Source organism: Rana temporaria, chromosome 9 (assembly GCF_905171775.1).
Source record: "Rana temporaria chromosome 9, aRanTem1.1, whole genome shotgun sequence".
NCBI lineage: Eukaryota > Metazoa > Chordata > Amphibia > Anura > Ranidae > Rana > Rana temporaria.
In genome coordinates this window covers 69,505,902-69,527,539 of record NC_053497.1, presented here as the reverse complement: position 1 = coordinate 69,527,539, position 21,638 = coordinate 69,505,902, and the positions used below count along the sequence as shown (strand labels likewise).

Below are 21,638 nucleotides of genomic sequence, written 5' to 3'. Positions count from 1 at the left end.
GTGAACTGAGTTCTGCAATGACAGATGATTGAGATGTACAGTGCACTGAGCTTTGCTGAGACAGTTTATTGAGCTATATAGTAAACTGAGCTCTGCACTGGGACTTTATTTGGATACATAGTGCACTGAGCTATCTAGTAAAAGATTACTTACATATACTGTATAAAGCACTGAGCTCTGCAGTGACAGATGAATGACTGGTACTGCGCCTTAAGCTCATTGGTGACAGAGTAATGAACTGTACAATGAAATAGGCTCTCTGGTGATAGATGAATGAAATGTTCTTGTGGTGAGCTTTCTGGTGACAGCTGAATGATCTACACAGCACAATGATCTTTGTAAAAAGATACAAGACCTGTAGTGCAGTGAGTTCTCCAATAGAGAGAGGAATGAACTGTACAGTGCAGTGATTTGTCTAGAAACTGATATATAATCTGTTTAGTGCAGTAAGCTCTCCATTAACATATGATTGAACTGTAAAATAAAGTGATCTCCCTAGTGACAAATGTATTATCTGTACAGTGCCATGTGATTTCTGGTGACAGATGAATGATGTGTACAGTGCAATGGGATCTCATAAAAAAAGAAAAAAAAACTGTTGTGGCAGGTGAATGTTCTGTACAATGCAATGAGAGTTCTGGCAACGTGAATAAATTATAAGGGCCCGCGTTCACCAGCGTGTGTTACCGCAACAGATAGTAGTACACATGGTATGTTAGTGCTATACAGTATTGCATAGCACTCCAATGCACCTGCGCTAAAAGTAATCCCTCTATCTGCAGCAGTAAAGTCATCTCTTCATTGATAAGACAATGTCTAGCATAGCATACAGAATGATGTGGTATGGAAAAGAACATTTGGGGCCAGATCCACGAAGCAGTTACGCTGGCGTATCTATTGATACGCCGCATAACTTCTAGGTTGCTCCGGCGTATCTTTGTTTTGTATCCACAAAACAAGATACGCCTGAAGCTGGGCTAGATCCAACTGGCGTACGTCTTAGTACGCCGTCGGATCTAAGGTGCATATTTACGCTGGCCGCTAGGTGGCGCTTCCGTCGATTTCCGCGTCGAGTATGCAAATTAGCTAGATACGCCAATCCACAAACATACGTCCGTCCGGCGCATTTTTTTACGTTGTTTCCGTAAGGCTTTTTCCGGCATAAAGTTACCCCTGCTATATGAGGCGTAGCCAATGTTAAGTATGGACGTCGGGCCAGCGTCGAATTTTGCGTCGTTTGCGTAAAACGTTCGCGAATAGGGCTTTGCGTAGAATAACACTCACGTCGAAAGCATTGGCTTGTTGCGGGTTAATTTGGAGCATGCGCACTGGGATACCCCCACGGATGGCGCATGCGCCGTTTAAAAAAAACGTCATTTACGTGGGGTCAAGACGTATTAACATAAAACACGCCCACAACTTAGTGATTTGAATTGCGCGCCCTTACGCCGACACATTTACACTACGCCGCCGCGCTACGTGGATCTGGGCCATACTGTGCAGTACACAGTGAAGCAGTGTGGAAAAGGGAATGTACAGTACAGAGTACAGAATGGGGCGGTATGGAATAGGGATTGTACAGTACAGACTACAGAATGGGGCGGTATGGAATAGGGATTGTACAGTACAGAGCACAAAATGAAGTGGTGTGAAATAGGGAATGTACAGTACAGAGTAAAGACTGGGGCAGTGTGGAAAAGGGAATGTACAGTACAGCGCACAGAATGAGGTTGTGTGGAATAGGGAGTGTACAGTACAGGATACAGAATGAGAGGGTGTGGAATAGGGAATGTACAATACAGAGTACAGGATGAGACTATGTGGAATAGGGAATGTACAGTACAGAGTACAGAATGGGGCAGTGTGGAATAGGGAATGAACAGTACACAGTGCAGAATGATGCAATATGGAATAGGGAATGTACAGTACAGAGCACAGAATAGGGCAGTGTGGAATAGGGAATGTACAGTACAGAGCACAAAATGAAGTGGTGTGGAATAGGGAATGTACAGTACAGAGTACAGAATGGGGCAGTGTGGAATAGGGAATGAACAGTACACAGTGCAGAATGATGCAATATGGAATAGGGAATGTACAGTACAGAGCACAGAATGGGATGGTGTGGAATAGAAAGTGTACAGGATACAGAATAGGGTGGTGTGGAATAGGGAATGTACAGTACAGAATACAGAATGAGGCCGTGTGGAATAGAAAATGTACAGTACAGAGCACAGAATGAAATGGTGTGGAATAGGGAATGTACAGTACAGAGTACAGAATGGGGCAGTGTGGAATAGGGAATGTACAGTACAGCGTACAGAATGGGGTATTGTGGAATAGAAAATGTACAGTACAGAGCACAGAATGAGGTGGTGTGGAATAGGGAGTGTACAGGACACAGAATAGGGTAGTGTGGAATAGGGAATGTACAGTACAGAGTACAGAATGAAGCGGTGCGGAATAGGAAATGTACAGTACAGAGTACAGAATAGGGCAATGTTGAATAGAGAATGTACAGTACAGAGCACAGAATGAGGCTATATGGAATAGGGAATGTACAGTACAGGGCACAAAATGAAGTGATGTGGAAAAGGGAATGTACAGTACAGAGTACAGAATGGGGAAATCTGGAATAGGGAATGTACAGTACTGAGTATAGAATGAGGTGGTGTGGAATAGGAAATGTACAGTACAGAGCACAGAATGATGCAGTGTGGAATAGGAAATGTACAGTACAGAGTACAGAATGAGGCAGTGTAGGACAGGGAATCTACAGTACAGAGTACAGAATGGGGTGGTTTGAAATAGGGAATGTACAGTACAGACCACAGAATGAGGCAGTGTGGAATAGGGAATGTACAGTACAGAGTACAGAATGAGCAGTGTGGAATAGGGAATGTGCAATACAGAGTACAGAATGAGCAGTGTGGAATAGGGAATGTGCAATACAGAGTACAGAATGAGGCGGTGTATGATAGGAAATGTACAGTACAGAGTACAGAATTGGGTGGTATGGAATAGGGAATGTGCAGTACAGAATACAGAATGATGCGGTGTGGAATACGGAATGTAAAATACAGGACACAGAATGATGCAGTGTGGAATAATAAATGTACAATACACAGGGCCAGCGCTAGCAATAGGCGAGTCAGGCGGCTGCCTAGGGCGCCAGAGTAGGGGGACGGCAAAATCCGGATCCCCAGCCACTCGCTGGGGATTCAGATTATTAAAATAGCACCAGGACCGACATTTTTTTAAATACATGCCGTATGGCGCCAGCCGCCAGGCTAGAGGGCGGTTGCGCCTGTAAATAAATCCCGGACAGACCGCTCTATCCCCAGTCTGCTTTCATTTATTTATTTTTTGTCACTTGTTTTAGGCACTGTCTTTTAAGTGACCGATTTGCAGGCACTGTTTTACTTTTAAGTGATTACTTACCTTTTTTATCCATCTCCACTGGTTACTCCTTTTTGACAACACAGTCATGTTTGGATATTTGTGTTTTTATGTTTGATGTATTTTTCTTGAGCGCGGTATCACTTTCCACATATTCATATATTATTGGTGCACAGTGAACACTATTTAGATATCGCGGCTTAGACATCAATACACACTTTTGATCATTCACCATTTACTCAGAGTAGCGCAAGAAATTATTATTTATTTTCGTCTCTGGAGGAACCCTAGGGTTTAATGGAACCCTGGTTGAGAATGGAATCCAGAGGGTTCCTTCACATGATGAGGGTGTTCCAGGCAACTTTAGAGGATTCCTCCACAGAATGAGGGGGTTCCATGGAACCCTCTCATCTTCTGGAGTTCCAAGGAAACCGCTCATCCTGTGGATGAATCCTCTGGAGTTCAATGGAACCCCTCATCCTGTGGAGGAATCCTCTGGAGTTCAATGGACCCCCTCATCCTGTGGAGAAATCCTCTAGAGTTCTTTGAAACACCCCCATGTGAAGGAACCCTCTGGAGTTCCATGGAACCCTTTCATCCTCTGGAGTTAAATGGAAACCCCTCATCTTTTGGTGGAACCCTCTGGAGTTCCAAGGAAATCACTCATCCAGTCCTCTGGAGTTCAATGGAACCCCCTCATCCTGTGGAGGAACCCTATGGAGTTCCACCGAACCCCCTCATCCGAGGGAGGAACCCTCTTAAGCTCCCTGGAACACCCTCATCCTCTGGAGTGCCATGAAACTCTCTCATCCTCTGTAAGAACAATCTGGAGTTCCATGGAACCCCCTTATTTTCTGGAGGAACCCTCTGGAGTTCCAAGGAAACAGCTCATCCTTGCAAAAATATTCTGGAATTCCATGGAACCCCCTCATGCTGTAGAGAGGAACCTTTCAGAGTTCCATGGAACCCCCTTATCTTCTGGAGGAACCCTCGGGAGTTCCATGGAACCCCATTATCCTCTGGAGCTCCATGGAACATTCCCCCTCATCTTCTGGAGTTTTAAGGAAATCACTCATCCTGTGAAGGAACCCTCTGGAGTTCCATGGAACCCCCTCATCCTCTGGAGGAACCCTCAAGGAGTTCCAAGAAACCCCCTCATCCTCTGGAGGAACCCTGTTAAGTTAAAATGAACCCCTTTATCTTCTGGAAGAAACATTTGGAGTTCTATTGGAATGCAGGTGGAGGAAGGCTGGCCTATAGGGAAAGGGAGAAATGCCAATGCCCTCCTGGCGATAACAAGTTGTGTGGGTGGTTTGTGCCGGGCAGGTGAGGAGGTATAGGCAGGTGGTCGGTGAAGGTGGGTCAGGAGGATAGAGAGCCCTGTGCGGCAAAGGGGTGCGGAATATGTTTGTATCTGGCAGCCGGGAAAACATTGCTGAACTAGGGGCCTTCATGTCCGACTCCCCGGGCCTGCTCTGTAGTTCGGTGAAGTGGAGGCCTCATATCCTCGCTTCTGCGATCCGTACGATAAGGACGGCGCCGGGTGGACTGTGTGCTCCGCTGACAGAGGCGGCAGCAGAAGCTCAGCATCCGCAGCAGGAGCTGTGACGTCAGCGCTGTGGCTCCGGGGCGGCACTGCGGCCAGAGGCAGCTGACAAAGGGACGGAGACTGAGGCGGCGGAGAGAAGGTACATGGAGGGAACGGGGGGAGGAGGCAGAAGCGGGACGACACAGCAGTCCGGGGGAGGGGGACACGATCACCGCCACTGACCCGAATACCGAGCAGAGTACACAGTGTGTGATCCGTACTGACATGGTGTCCTGACACTGCACAGCCCCAGATTATCAGTGTGTGTGTCCAGACATCCTCCACCAGCTGATCACATGTGTATGGAGGACAGGCACACCGAGCATTGTCCTACCTTCACCGAGCATTGTTCTACCTACACCAAGCATTGTCCTACCTACACCAAGCACTTACCTTCACCGAGCATTGTCCTACCTTCACCGAGCATTGTTCTACCTACACCAAGCACTGTCTGACCACCTACACCGAGCATTGTCCTACCTACACCGAGCATTGTCCTACCTACACCGAGCACTTATCTACACCGAGAACTGTCCAACCTACAACAAGCATTGTCCTACCTCGTACACCAAGCACTTATCTACACCGAGAACTGTCCAACCTACACCAAGCACTGACCACCTACACCAAGCATTGTCCTACCTACACCGAGCATTTTCCTACCTCGTACACCAAGCACCTACCTACACCGAGAACTGTCCAACCTACACCAAGCACTGTCCTACCTTCACCAAGCACCTACCCATACCAAACATTGTCCTACCTACACCAAGCATTGTCCTACGTACACCCTGCACCTACCTACACTAAGCATTGTCCTACCTCGTACACCAAGCATCTACCTACACCGAGAACTGTCCAACCTAGACCAAGCATTGTCCTACCTTCACCAAACATTGTCCTACCTACACCAAGCATTGTCCTACCTACACTCTGCACCTACCTACACAGAGAATTGTCCTACCTCCTACACCATTTACCTACCTACACCGAGCACTGTCCTACCTACACCAAGCATTGTCCAACGTACACCAAACACTGTCCTACCTACACCGAGCACTGTCCTACCTACACTGAGCACTGTCCTACCTACACCGTACACTGTTCTACCTACACCAAACACTGTCCTACCTACACCGAACACTGTCCTACCTACACCGAACACTGTCCTACCTACACCGAACACTGTTCTACTTACACCGAGCACTGTTCTACTTACACCGAGCACTGTTCTACTTACACCGAGCACTGTTCTACCTACAACAAGCACCTACCTAAATTGAGCACTGGCTTACCTACACAAGCACTATCCTACCTACACCGACCACTGTTCTAGCTACACCGAGCATTGTCCTACCTACACCAAGCCACAATGCTGCCAGAGCCAGATACATCTCACCTACAGGGACTCTATGGGCCCCCATTTACTACAATAACACTATAGTACAACAAAGCAGACATGGGCCAAGTGGGGTCACAAGTGTGATGATCCTATTTACTAAAAACACATCCTTGGAATGGGGCCTTTGTAGGGTCCTAATAGACCAGGGGATGGTAGGATATCTTGATGACCACTTTGGATCAAATCTAAGTGAACAAAAATGTATTTGTCTAAAAGCTGTAATGTTACATTATGATGTCAAAATATACAGTGTTCCAAAACTTTAATATGCACGGAATGTATAATTTCCAATATCTCAATTTGACCCAAGCCACTCGGTATAAGACATGGGGGATTCAGTAGAAGACATTGGGCTCTCAGTAGAAGACACAGGGTACTCAGGGGAAGACACCCAGTTTTACTTATCTGAGCCACGAAACTCCGTGGGCGCCATCCCACAATGCTTTCCCCTAGCTTAAGGAGGTTCTTCATTGGAGATTGATAGCAGTGCAGCCATTGGCTCCCGCTGCTGTCAATCAAATAAATGATGCAGCGTGCCGGGAGGCAGGGCCGAGTGATACACTTGGCGGCTATGGCCGCCACTGTATCACACAGGCGCAAGATAACCTACTTGCGAGAGTGCTTCCCAGAAGGGGGTTAGCTCTTGCGGGGAGGAGCCAAGACAGCCGCCGAGGGACCCCAGAAGATGAGGATCGGGGCCACTCTGTGCAAAACGAACTGCACAGTGGAGGTAAGTATGGTATGTTTGTTATTTAAAAAAACAATTTTTTAACCATTACAACCCCTTTAATCACAGTGTGACTTAGTGATTACGACTTTAATGCATTTCGCTCTAAAAATCGCTTAATCATAGAATGACTCCATGATTAAGCACTTTCTAGCATAAAGTGCATTAGAAGTCCTCTTGTTGTTTGGCTGTTGTGTGGATTTGCAAAGCTACATAAATAAAGAAGTTGATTTTACTGGAGTTAAAACATGTTAGAACGCTCACTGCTCTTGTGCGGATTTGTGAAGCTACAGCTTTAAGCTATCTATTTTATTTGAAAATTAAATATTCAGCAATGTATTAGATGTGCACCCAGTGTTTGATGTGGACCAATGTGGAACGGCATTTGATATTTGTAGTAACAATAATAAAACGCACACTAAGGCCACAATCACACCTAAGCGACGTGAAGGGCAATTCTAGCTTCACTAGAAGTACTGAAAGCGGAGCTCCACCCAAAAGTGGAACTTCCGATTTAAGCACACCTCGCCTCCTTCCATGCTACATTTGGCATGTCATTTTTTTTGGGGGGGTGTACCTAGTTTTGAAATGTCACAGGTCTCAGAAGATTGCCTGCCCACTTGGAGAGAGCAGCGTGACTCGCGCATGTGCAGTGCGTGCCTGGCCGTGAAGCCGCAAGCTGTCACGGCCGTGTGCCCACAGTTGCTATGGCGGCGCAGCAGAGAGGAGGGGAGAGGAGCGAGGCTTGGGGCGGCTGCATCGCTGGATCGTGGGACAGGTGAGTTTCTGTTTATTAAAAGTCAGCAGCTATACTTTTTGTAGCTGCTGACTTTGAATAAACTGAAAAAAGCCTGGAACTCCCCTTTAAACACTCGATACTGGGATTTCCATTGAATCCAGTGGTGTCCGATCACACCTAAGCATTGTGTCGCTTGTAGCTGGAAACATGTCGTTTAAAAAAAATACACGAGCCTCGTTTGGGGCAAAGTCGCATGCTTTAGTCCCCAAAAGACCTCAATAGGAGCGCCTATGCACATTGGGCCATATTCTGAGAGAAGTTACGATGGAGTATCTCAGGATACTCCATCGTATCTCCCTTTTTTGGCCCGTGTATCTATGCGACTGATTCTTAGAATAATTTTCGCATAGATACACTTAAGATCCGCCATGTGTAAGTCACTTACACTGTCGGATCTTAAATGTAATTACGCCGCCAGCTGCTAGATGGCATTTACGTGAAGGTCTCATTTGTTTATGCAAATGAGCCTGCTACACCAATTCCCGAACTATTTTGCATCGCGTACCCGTCGCTAACGTCGTTTGCGTAAGCGGAAACTTACTCCTGCTATATGAGGAGTAAGTTTCCGCATGTCCCACGTAGGCCATGTTACGGATAGCGTCGGGTCCGCGTCGTGTTTTTCCGTCAGCTACGTCGTTTCCCTAAGTCGTTCTTGAATACGACTTTACGTCAATGACGCACACGTCGGCGTCATTGATGTTTTCCGCCGAGAACTGGAGCATGCGCACTGGGCTTTTTTAAGCCCGGCGCATGCGCAGTTACTTAGAATCGGGGGCGCGCTTAATTTGAATAGAAGCCGCCCCCTTGAAGATACGCGTGGCTACGCCGGTCCATTTACACTCCGCCGCCCCAAACTACGGAGCAAGTGTTTGGGGAATACAGCACTTGCTCCTGTAGTTTGGGGCGGCGGATTGTAAATGCCTTACGGCGCGCCCGCGGACATTTACAGAGAATATGGGCCTCTGTTTTTTTCCTAGTAACAAGCTTTTATTGGCTAAATATAAGATTTAAGAAATGCTAAAGCCTGAAATGTGTTTAAAAAACGCCTGTAAAAAAAAAGGGGGTGCCTGGTAAGCAACCGAATATACACAGCTCAAGTGTAAATGAGGCCTAACACACATTGAAAATAAAAATAATAAATTCATATGTAAAAATAGGAATAGAGTAAAAAAGAGTGCGAGGATAAATCATAACAATGTAGCAGTTATTCATGTTAATGACGTCATTGCCTGGAAGATATTAATACATTTAAAACAACATGTGACCATTAATCCCCATGGATGAATCGTCTCTAAGGAAAAGAATAACAATATTATGTAACACAGGAAGCAACCTTTTCATCACTGAAGTCAAATAAGGATGAGTCCAATTTTAATTTATTTATTATTACTGTGCTGGGGCTTACTATTTATATATAATTTCTGTTTTTTAATAATGCATCTATTCAAGGCGTTGTAAAGGTTCATTTTTTATTTTCTAAATAGGTTCCTTTAAGCTAGTGCATTGTTGGTTTACTTACCCTTTCCTTCCATTTCCCTTCTAAATGTTTTTTTTCTCTGTCTGAATTTCTCACTTTATTTTTCTCCTCAGTAAGGCCCCTTTCACACTGGGCGCGGGAGGTGCAGTGGCGGTATAGCGGCGTGATTTTTGGCGCTGCTATACCATCGTATTTAACGCAATATTCGCCCGCTAGCGGTGCGGTTTAAACCCCCGCTAGCGGCCGAAAAAGGGTTAATACTGCCCACAATGCGCCTCTGCAGAGGCGCATTGCCGGCGGTATTACCGCGGTTTCCCATTGATTTGAATGGGAAGGAGCTGTATAGGAGCGGTAAACACCCCGCTCCTATACCGCTCCAAAGATGCTGCTTGCAGGAGATTTTTTTTCCTCCTGCCAGTGCATCGCCTCAGTGTGAAAGCCCTCAGGCTTTCACATTGAGAATGCTGAGGCAGGATTATTTCAGGCATTGTGAAAGGGGCCTAAGCTTAGCCCCATCATCCGAGCCATTCTGGCTGGGGGTTAGTCAGCCAGAACAGCTTACTGAGGAGGAACAGGAAGTGAGAAATTCAGACAAAGAAAAAAAACATTTAGAAGGGAAATCAAAGGAAAAGGTAAGTGAACCAACAATGCACTAGCCTAAAGGAACCTATTTAGAAAATAAAAAACAAACCTTTACAACCCCTTTAAGGCTAAGAAAAGAAGCAATATTCCTTCTGTAGTTGAAGTAATTTACTATGTTTTGTACAGATGTAATTTACAGGGAAACACATTATTTATCTATATGCACCTCAAATAATACAGACATATACCAAGGAATGCAGAAAGACAATGTAAAGATAAATGCACTCTGTGCTTAGATTACTGAGAGATCATTTTTGATTGGTCGTTATGAGCTACTGCAGACTGTATTTTGATCTTTTAGGGTCCTGTCCAACAATTTGTATGCAAGAAAGCAGTCACTGTATACACCATGGGGCAGATCCACATACATCTGCGCCGGGCGCAGCGTATCTAAGATACGCTACGCTGATGTAACTTACTTTTTGTTGGTTTGAATCCTGAAAGAATTTGCGCCGTAAGTTACGACGGCGTAGTGTATCTCTCGCAGCGTAAGGGCGCGGAATTCAAATTCGGCAGGTAGGGGGCGTGTTTAATTTAAATGAAGCGCGTCCCCATGCCGAACTAACTGCGCATGCGCCGTCCCTAAAATATGCCAGGGTGCATTGCTCCAAATGACGTCGCAAGGACGTCATTGTTTTCGACGTGAACGTAAATGGCGTCCACCCCCATTCACGAACGACTTACGCAAACGACGTAAAAAATTCAAAATGCGAGGCGGGAACGATGGCCATACTTAACATTGAGTACGCCACCATATAGCAGCTTTAACTATACGCCGGAAAAAGCCGAACGGAAACGATGTAAAAAAATGCGACGGCCCGTCGTACGTTCGTGGATCATCGGAAATAGCTAATTTGCATACTCGACGCGGATTTCAAAGGAAACGCCACCTAGCGGCCGCCGAAAATTTGCATCTAAGATCCGACGGCGTACGAAGACTTACGCCTGTCGGATCTAGCCGAGATGCCGTCGTATCTTGTTTTGAGGATTCAAAACAAAGATACGACACAGGAATTTTGAAATTACGCCGGCGTATCAATAGATACGCCGGCGTAATTTCTTTGTGGATCTACCCCCCCCAAAAAAAGCTAATTTACATAATCTAAGACAATTAATCCTTGCTGGTTGTCAGTGAGGTCCTGCTGACAGCATATTCTGGTGTAGTACATAGGTAACCAGCATTACTGCATATCACAAGGTAAAAGGGCTATGCATATTTGGGAATATATAGAGTGGGTTGTAGGTCATCACACCACTGAATGCTGTTTTAGTCTACAGTTCCATACTGCATATAAGCCATTGGTATGTGTTATATGCAAAGCATTGTACTGTCTAAATACTAGAAAAACACCTCAGAAACTATCAGTGGTTTATTTATCAGAAGATTGCAGAACATGTATGGACGTGCAGTATATGTACATTTATTCTGTATGAATGGTAGGCAAAGATGAATGTTACTAGACTGTTTTCTGTCAGGGTTAAATGGTATTCAGTCATATAAAACTGAGTGAATAGGGAAAATACTGCAATATGGCCATTAGAAGGAGCGCTGCACAAATTGTTGGCGCTATATAAATCATGTATAATAATGATGATGATGATTACAGGAAATACTTATTATTATGATCATCAGCTCCGTCTAGTAGCCATAATGTGGTATTTCCTGACTCATGCTGTTCTGTATGAATATAAAAAACATTCAACCTGAAGAGAAAATAGCCTGATAACATTCAACGTTGTCCCATGCACACAGAACAAAGGTGCATGCAGATTCAATCAACCCTACATGTTAAGCTTGAGTGTTGGACTTATCTCAGTTGGTGTACATCATTCATTTGTATTCATATAGTAGGTTCACTGTTTTGGATGTGAAGTATATCAAAAATAAATGTTATAGATATATATATATGTATGTATATTGCAGGCCCAGAGAAGTTGGCCAATTCAATATAATTTTCCAGCAATTATTTCGGGCCAGCCCATGTTAAAGTGGTTGTAAACTTTGTTACACCATTTGTACCTACAGGTAAGCCTATAATAAGGCTTATCTGTAGGTACTGTAAATATTTCCTAAACCTGCAGGGTTTAAGAGATATTTACCATATACACTTGTGCTGACATCATTGGCGCATGTGCACTGAAGAAACGGTTTGCTCGTTATGTTTCCTCAGCAGTGTGCGGTGACCGGCGACTTATGCCTTTTTCGGGTTTACAACCACTTTAACATGTAAATAAATAATGTGTTGGGACCCTAATGCCGGGTACACACGAGAGGATTTATCCGCGGTTACGGTCCTCCGGACCGTTTCCGCGGATAAATGCTCTGAGGATTTCGATTCGCTGGATTGTACTCACCATCGGATCGAAATCCGCGCCGAATTCACACCGCGATGACGTGTCGCGCCGTCGCCGCGATGATGACGTGCACGACGCTGTCATATAAGGATATCCACGCATGCGTCGAATCATTACGACGCATGCGAGGGATGGGTTCGGACAGATCGATCCGGTGAGTCTGTACAGACCACCGGATCGATCCGCTGGAGCCGATTCCAGCGGATAGATTTCTTAGCATGCTAAGAAATTTTTATTGCTGAAACCGATCCGCGGATCAATTTCAGCAGATCGATCCTCTCGTGTGTACGGGGCCTGAGATATATATATATATATATATATATATATATATATATATATATATATATATATATCTGTGTAAAATTGGGTATACAAGCCACTTAGCGATTCCTGTGTGTGGGTAATGTGTAACAATACAAAACTTAATACAAACCTGTTTTTTTTTGTTTGAAAAATTTGATGATTTTTATTTTTAGATCCCTATTTATCTTTTTTGCTGGGATTACGCACAATAAACATACTCCACATTCCCAGCCAATTCAGCAGTGTCTCGCTGTAGTTCGACACACACCAATACCCACACCACCATCTTCCGTATGGCCCGTTGACACGATCAGAAAATAGTAGGAAAAATACCGCTTTCTAAGTGATCGTACTATAATCTAATTGCACAGCTTTCGATAGCCAATCACTACAATTCATTCAATATTATCTGATTGGACAAGCAAGAAAAATGTTCGCGTACGACACCAGATCGTCCGATTTTCGTCTAATCAGTACAGTTGCCATTCGAAAATGCAATACAAATACAACACTTCTGAATTTTTATTTTGTCGTACGAGAATTTTCATAACTTTAGTAAACTTTTAATTTTCGATATGAGATTAGTATACAAAAAAAAAACGGACGATCATTCCTCTGATAATCTCATTGGGCCAGATTCTCGTAGGAGCGCGTATCTTTGCGGCGGCGCAACGTATCCGATTTACGTTATGCCTACGCAACTTAGACCGGCAAGTGCTGTATTCTCAAAGCACTTGCTCCGTAAGTTGCGGCGGCGTAGCGTAAATCGGCCGGCGTAAGCCCGCCTAATTCAAATTTGGATCAGGGGGCGTGTTTTATGTAAATGTACTGTGACCCGACGTGATTGACGTTTTTCCCGAACGGCGCATGCGCCGTCCGTGGAATTTCCCAGTGTGCATTGCTCCAAAGTACGCCGCAAGGATGTCATTGGTTTTGACGTTAACGTAAATGACGTCCAGCCCCATTCACGGACGACTTGCGCAAACGACGTAACTTTTTCAAATTTCGACGCGGGAACGACAGCCATACTTAACATTGGTACGCCGCACTTACGCCGCCATATAGCAGGGGTAACTATACGCCGGGAAAAGCCTAACGAAAACGGCGTAACTTTACTGCGTCGGCCGGGCGTACGTTCGGAAATTCGCGTATCTAGCTAATTTGCATACTCAACGCGGAATTCGACGGAAGCGCCACCTAGCGGCCAGCGTAAATATGCATTTACGATGCGACGGTGTAACACAGTTACGCCAGTCGGATCTACGGGAAATCTATGCGTAACTGATTCTAAGAATCAGGCGCATAGATACGACCGCGCAACTTAGAGATACGACGGCGTATCTGGAGATACGCCGTCGTATCTCGGTTAAGAATCTGGCCCATTGTGTGTACCAGTCATTGTGTCACCAGGAGCCGGCTGGGTCTCTTCCAAGTTCTTGTGCTGGCCTCAGATGACCCGCCGCAGGGTCCATCCTACTCCAGCTGTAGTGTGGAAGCCGATGCCTCCAGGGACATGTTATGTGCATATCCCAGGAGGCTTCAGGAGGAAAGTTAATGTCATTCTCGTTTAGGTGATAATGGAGGCAGGGGAGCATGCTGGAGTAAGAATTTTAAAGAAAAAGGTATATAAACACACAATAAAAAGGTGCCTGTTTAGTTTGGGGGTATTGAGGGGAGGCTTACAAGGATACAAAGGGCATTTCTTTGTGTGAAGGTCCTCTTCAAATCAATAAACGAAAAAAAAAATATTTTTCAGACACATATGGAAATAATAATGAGGCCGTCAATGTCTGTAGAACTAGAGACAAAGTTTATTTTAGTATGAAAACTATATTGTATATTTTATAATACATTTCTTTGTAATATATTACTGTGTATATTTTGCTATATGTATTAGTGTGATCAAGAAGTATATTTGGCAAACATTTGCAGTTATCTAACACAATGCAGCCTTTGGTGTATGTATGACACAAGGAGAGCAGCTGCACAGCCATTTTGAAAGGATTATAGAGATAGAAATATGGCAGCATCTGCTGTGCCTTTGTTCTTCTATCTGGGACAAGACCCCTTTGTCTCCCTGTAGCTGGGCGGGCCCCATCTTGCAAGGCTTGCTTGTAGGCCTAAGATTTCACAGACGTCAGCTCAGTTTGCAGCCAAGTCAGCTCAGTGATTGGCTTGTCAGACAAACATCAGGGTAAGTGCTGAGGCTGTGACATTATAACCCTGTGCCTGACTGCGGCCCTGTTCTGTAAACATGCTCACGTGACTAGCCACGTGGAGCAGAGCCTGTAAATGGCAGGGGGAGGGCAGGCCAGGCAACTGTTGTGCAATGCACTGTAATACCGGCTTTTACATGTCTGTTGAGAAAATAGAACTGCAACCTAACAAAAACATCACAGCTTGATAGACAGCTTAGACATAGAAAATACAAACATCTGCGGGTGACTAAGGACTTGCTCACAACAGTAAGATGTAGTACTGCATAGCAGCTGGTGTGCAATGTAAAGACAACAGCGCCAAAGAGCTCCAAACACCGTATTGCACTGTAAGTTTTTTTTGTTGTTAGAACTTTATTTTTTATTTTTTTTAAATAACAATTTTTTATTTTGTACAGCAATAAAAACAAAGCGGTATTACAGATGTACAGTCGTAGTAAAGAGACATAAAATATAATCAGTTACAAGAACTTAGCCAAAACGTGCCCGGCGCAGGCGAGGGGAGGGACATCCCCCCGGTCATCGGCGCCGCACCCTCCGGCAGCAGTAAAAGTATGTCAAGGAGCCCATGTGGTATGCAACAATACGACAGTAACATCTCAATAAACTGTGCACACAAAATAACCAAGGATAAACGAGAAATAAAGAGAGGAAAGAAGAGAAGGAGGAAAAGAGAAAGGTTAGGTTGGATAGGGTAGAATACCAAGGTACCTCGATGGCTTCGCTATCGGCTCACGGCGGGTCCTCCTGAGAGTGCCAGCGCTCCCAGACCTCGTTGTGATCCTCTAGTTTGTCCCGTATCCTGGCCGTCATTTTTTCCATTAATTCTACGTCTTTGACCCTAGCGTAAAGAGCCTCTTGGGATGGGGGCATGGTCTTTTTCCAATGGAGGGCTATTAGGCACCTCGCTGCTGTAAGGATATGGCGGAGTACTTTTTTATAGGGTTTGGCTAGTTTTGGCTGAGAGAGGCCCAGGAGGAAGAGTTTCGGGGTCATGGGTATAGGTATGTCAAAGAAGCGAGCCAGGAGGCTCTGCGTCGAAGTCCAGAATGGGATTATCACAGGGCAGGTCCAATAATTATGGAAAAGGGTGCCCCTGGCTTGCTGGCAACGACAGCAGCGGTCAGTAGTTGAGGGATAAACTCTGTGGAGTACGTCCGGAGTCAGGTACCAAACAAAGAGAATCTTAGGCCTCGTACACACGGACGGACTGTCCGCTGAAAAAGGTCCGCCGGACCGTTTTCAGTGGACATGTCCGCCCGGAGATTTCTGTCTGATGGTTGTACACACCATCAGACAGAAATCCACGCGTACACGATACGCGGTGACGTGGCCACGCCGTCGCCATGACTATTACGCGGCGACGTGCGCGGCCCTGGAAGGTCAATGCGTCGAATCACTTTGACGCATGCGAGGGATGGCGACCGAGCGGACATGTACGGTGAGTTTGTACAGACGACCGAACATGTCCGACGGACAGGCTTCCAGCGGACATGTTTCTTAGCATGCTAAGAAATTTTTGTCCGCTGGAAAACGGTCGGCTGGACAAATGCCTGCTGGAAACCTGTCCGCGGACCAGTTTCAGCAGACATGTTCGGTCGTGTGTACGGGGCCTTATAGGCGTTTTATTTGTAGAGGGTACATAGGGAGCTCTGGGCCGCCTGACTCCAGACCGCCCTCCATGCCTCCTCCGGGATCTCCTCCCCCAGCTCCCTCTCCCAGCAAAGCATATATGCATGCTTGCCCCGGTCCTGGATGGAAACTGTTTAAGATTCGGTAGATATCCGAAATCAGGCCTTTGCATGCGCTACCTTCGAGTATAATATGTTCAAACGGGGAGGGCGTTGAGAATTGCAAGTCTGGAGCTACCGTTTGGGCGTAGTGACGTATCTGTAAGTAGCTAAAGAACACCTGTCGAGGAAGGTTGTACTTGGTTTGGAGCTCAGCAAAAGATAACAGTTTACGTGATCTGGGGTCCACCAGGTGCCCAAAGTGGAAGAGGTTCCGCAAGGCCCAAGGCCACGACATCTGGTGGGTGAGACTCGTTGGCACCTTGGGATTACAGAGGAAAGAGGTCATCAGTGAGCTCTCGGATTTGAGTTTGTAGTCACGGGCCAGCCTCCGCCATAGACGTCAGAGCAGTGACATAGGTCCCAGCAATCGCCCAGGTTCAACATCCCTTAGAACTTTATTTCAATGGCACAAAGTTACATTTTATTCTGTTCTGTTAGCTGCAGCACAGTGCAATGCAGTAAAATGTGTTGCACCACTCTGGGTCTAAAAAAAGTACTGCATGCTATGCGTTTTTCAGCTCACGCTGCCATGATAGGGAACATGGATTATTGCCTAGCCCAACAACACATCTGGTGTGAACAGGCCTTAAAAGCTTCTGTCTATAGTAAGGCATTTAAATTGCTTCTGTGATATGAGGGATCAGGGCCCCCCAGGGTGCACAGTAAAGGAATTATGACATGGCAGGAATATATACAGGTCCCTTGTCCTTCCACTAATTTTTATCTCATGTTATCCTTTCTGGTCAAGTACAGGCATGTCCAAATCTGTATTGGGCTGCGTAGTCTTGCTGGGGCATGCATAAATACGACAGTATACTACATTACTTCAGTCAGTACCTTATATAGATTTTAAAATATTTTGCAGCTGATTTCATGTATCAAATGACTGGAACATTTTATGCAGCTAATAGAAGGAAAACTTTTTAGGCTTAATGTACACGGGATGTTTTACAACCTCTCCTGAACAATTTAACTTGACAGATAGTAACCAACGTTTAAAAACGTCATTTTTGCAGTGTTTACATGCCACGTTTAGCCATGTTTGCGTTTAGAAGCGTGTTTTTTTCTCTCCAAATAGTCCAAAAATGTTAACGCCTGCAAACAAAACGTGGCTAAGTTCAGGGGCAGCTAATAAAAAACAAAACGCCCAACTGCTCCTAAACGTCCGTTTACCAGCAGCAGTGTACATGAAGCCTTATGCCCTGTACACATGAGCGGAATTCCCGACAGAAATAGTCCGATGGAAGCTTTTCATCGGAAATTCCGACCGTGTGTATGCTCCATCGGACTTTCGCTGTCGGAATTCCCGCCAGTAAAAGATTGAGAGCAGGTTCTCAATTTTCCCGACGGAAAAGATTCCTATTGGGAAATCCGATCGTCTGTATGCTTTTCCGACAGGCAAAAATAACACGCATGCTCAGAAACAATTCGACGCATGCTCGGAAGCATTGAACTTCTTTTTCTGGCCTCGTCGTAGTGTTGTACATCACCGCGTTCTTAACGCTCGAAAGTTCAGATAACTTTTCTGTGACCGTGTGTATGCAAGCCAAGCTTGAGCAAAATTTTGTCGGAAAAACCATCCAACCTTTTTCCTGACGAGAATTCCGCTTGTGTGTACAGGGCATTAGAAGCTGTTAAAGTTTGTCATTCATTTATTTGTAATCCTTGAAGTGTAACTGCAGGCAAACAGTACCCAAATCAATCCATCTATCAAATTGGGTACAACCATCAAGTCAGATTTTTAAGATCGGATTATTGCCAGCTTCTATAGCCGTTACCAATAATCACTGTGTTCTTGTGGCAGAGAACACTAAGCCCCTGTTCACTTTGTGCGTTTTGACAGGTCAAATCAGAGCCTATTGCTGGCAATAGGAGCTTCCCAATCGGTGCAATGCCGACTTTGCGGTGCCGCACCCATTTCCAAAAGTAGTTCCTGCACTACTTTTAGCGACTTCGGGGGCGATTTCAATAGACACCCAGGATAATTGGTGGAGAAATAAAGGGCCTTGGGTTGGTCAGCAGTGCAGTATCGGGCCCTTGGGTGGTTGGAGTAGCCTCTGGGTAGACCCAGGTTAGTAGAAGAGGGCCTTGGGGTGGTTGGTGGAGTAGGAGGGTCTCCAAGGTGGTTGTTGGAGGAGGAGAGGGTCCCCAGGTGGTTATTGGAAGAGGCAGGGGAAAACTGGCAGGGAGGCAATGGCCCCTTGGGCCACTCTGATACCCCATAAAAGTGGGCACACTGATGTACCCACTCAGCCTCCACTTGCTAGAGATGCGGCCCGCCCCTCTAGTGAAGCCAGAGCCGGTTGCCAGGGAACAGTATTAGGAGGAGCCAGTCCCGCATATCTGACTTCAGAGCCGGACATGGTGGAGCTGGATTTCTTTGCCCTACACAATATAGCACCAAGGTGCAGGGAATGGCGTGGCCAAAGTGCTCAGCTTCCAGAAGGGCACCATTCTGGCCTATGGCAGCCTGCTTGGGAAGGCTCTTCTCCCCATCTTTGGGGCCATGAAGGAGTGTCAGCTGTGCCCGGGATAAGGTGAGGGAGAGCGGGTCTGACATTATATAGCATATGGACTCTCTGGACAATATTAGTAGTTTTGGTTGGCGTTTCCCTTTAGATGTTTAACCCTGTGTTGTTTTTCCCCCAGATGTGGAAGACTGGGGAATGACAGCCCACTATGCTCAGTTCCCCACAAGGGGCACTACAAGTCCCAGCATAACAGCCTGCCATGCCTCAGTCCCCACAGAGGGCAGTACAAGTCCCAACATAGCGGGCTGTCTTTCCTCAGTCCCCTACAGAGGGCACTACAAGTCCCAGCATAGCAGGCTTCCATTCCTCAGTCAGTGAGGAATGGCAGCCCAATATACTGGGACGTACAATACCCTCTGTGGAGACTGAGGTATGACAATCTGCTATACTGGGACCTAGACTGTGGGGGACTGAGTAATTGTCAGTCCCCCACAAGTGGCAGAGGGCACTGTGGGGGACTCTGGAAATTCTGATGCAAAGGGGAGCTCTGGTGACCACAGAGGGTTCATCCTGATTGCTGCTCGCTATATGTTGTTTTGACCATTGTACTCTATACATTTTGGTTGTACATTACATAGCCCACCGGTAAGGGGGCACAAATTACTTGCCTTGCCTCGGGAGCCGACAACCCACGATACCCTACTGATTGTCTCCATAGCATGTCTACGTCAAATGGCGCGTACACACCCGTTTTTCGAGTTCTAAAAATTTTTGTTTTTAAGGGTCTAGAAAAAACAAAGTTTTTTTCAACCCGATCACTAAAACGGCCTTGCCTACACACGATCGTGAAAAAAAAATGCTCTAGCAAAGTGACATACAACACGTACGACGGCACTATAGAGGGGAAGTTCCATTCGGATGGCACCACCCTTGGGGCTGCTTTTGCTGATATCGTGTTAGTAAAAGACGATTCGCGCTTTTCAGTCTGTTACTGCGTGATGAATGTGCTTACTCCATTATGAACGCTAGTTTTACCAGAACGAGCGCTCCCGTCTCATAACTTGCTTCTGAGCATGCACATTTTTTTCCCTTCGTCAAAGCCCACACACAACCATTTTTTACAACCTTAAAAACTACAACGTTAAAAAACGTCGTGAAAAAATAGAGCATGTTCGAAATTCTTAATGGCCAATTTTTAGATCGTGAAAAATGCTCTGGAGCCCACACACGATCGTTTTTAACTGCTTGCCGACCAGCCGCTGCAGTTATACGGCGGCAGGTCGGCTCTGCTGGACGTAGCTATATGTCATCTTGCCGAGCAGCCAATAGGGGCGCGATCACCACCGGGCACCCGCGATCGCTCGTTACAGAGCGAGAACCGGGAGCTGTGTGTGTAAGCACATAGCTCCCGGTCCTGTCAGGGGGAGAAATGCCTGATTGTCTGTTCATACAATGTATGAACAACAATCAGTCATTTCCCCAAGTCAGTCCACTCCCCCCTTCAGTTAGAACACACCCAGGGAACATACTTAACCCCTTCCTCGCCCCCTAGTGTTAACCCCTTCCCTGCAAGTGGCATTTTTATAGTAATCAATGCATTTTTATAGCACTGATCACTATAAAAATGCCAATGGTCCCAAAAATGTGTCAAAAGTGTCCGAAGTGTCTGCCATAATGTCGCAGTACCGATAAAAATCGCTGATCGCCGCCATTACTAGTAAAAATGTTTTTTTTATAAAAATGCCATAAAACTATCCCCTATTTTGTAAACGCTATAACTTTTGCGCAAACCAATCAATAAACGCTTATTGCAATTTTTTTACGAAAAATATGTAGAAGAATACGTATCGGCCTAAATTGAGTAAAACAATTGTTTTTTAATATATTTTTGGGGGATATTTATTATAGCAAAAAGTAAAAAAATTTCATTTTTTTCAAAATTGTCACTCTATTTTTGTTTATAGCGCAAAAACTAAAAACCGCAGAGGTGATCAAATACCATCAAAAGAAAGCTCTATTTGTGGGAAAAAAGGACGCCAATTTTGTTTGGGAGCCACGTTGCACGACCGCTCAATTGTCAGTTAAAGCGACGCAGTGCCGAATCGCAAAAAGTGGCCTGGTCTTTGACCAGCAATATGGTCCGTGGCTTAAAGCGGGAGTTCTCCCATAAATGTTTTTTTACCCTTAGATGGATGCTCATTTAGTCTAGGGGAATGGGCTAGTTGTTTTAAAATCCGAGCAGTACTTACCGTTGTAGAGGGCAATCTTCTCCGCCACTTCCGGGTATGGGTCTTCGGGACTGGGCATTCCTTCTTGATTGACAGTCTTCCGACAGGCTTCCGACGGTCGCATCCATCGCGTCACGAGTAGCCGAAAGAAGCCGAACGTCGGTGCGGCTCTGTACTGCGCCTGCGCACCGACGTTCGGCTACTTTCTGGAAAATCGTGACGCGATGGATGCGACCGTCGG

General features: G+C 45.7%; 1 protein-coding gene across 1 annotated transcript in view; it reads left to right on the top strand.

Annotated features, from left to right (window-relative positions):
* Window positions 1-4,731: 4,731 nt before the first annotated feature.
* The window catches only part of MOSPD1 (motile sperm domain containing 1), a 62,080-nt gene continuing 45,173 nt past the window's right edge, over window positions 4,732-21,638 (top strand). The window contains exon 1 of the mRNA XM_040323735.1: window positions 4,732-5,084. The gene's annotated coding sequence lies outside the window, so the exon portion shown is untranslated. The remainder of the gene's footprint in view (window positions 5,085-21,638) is intronic.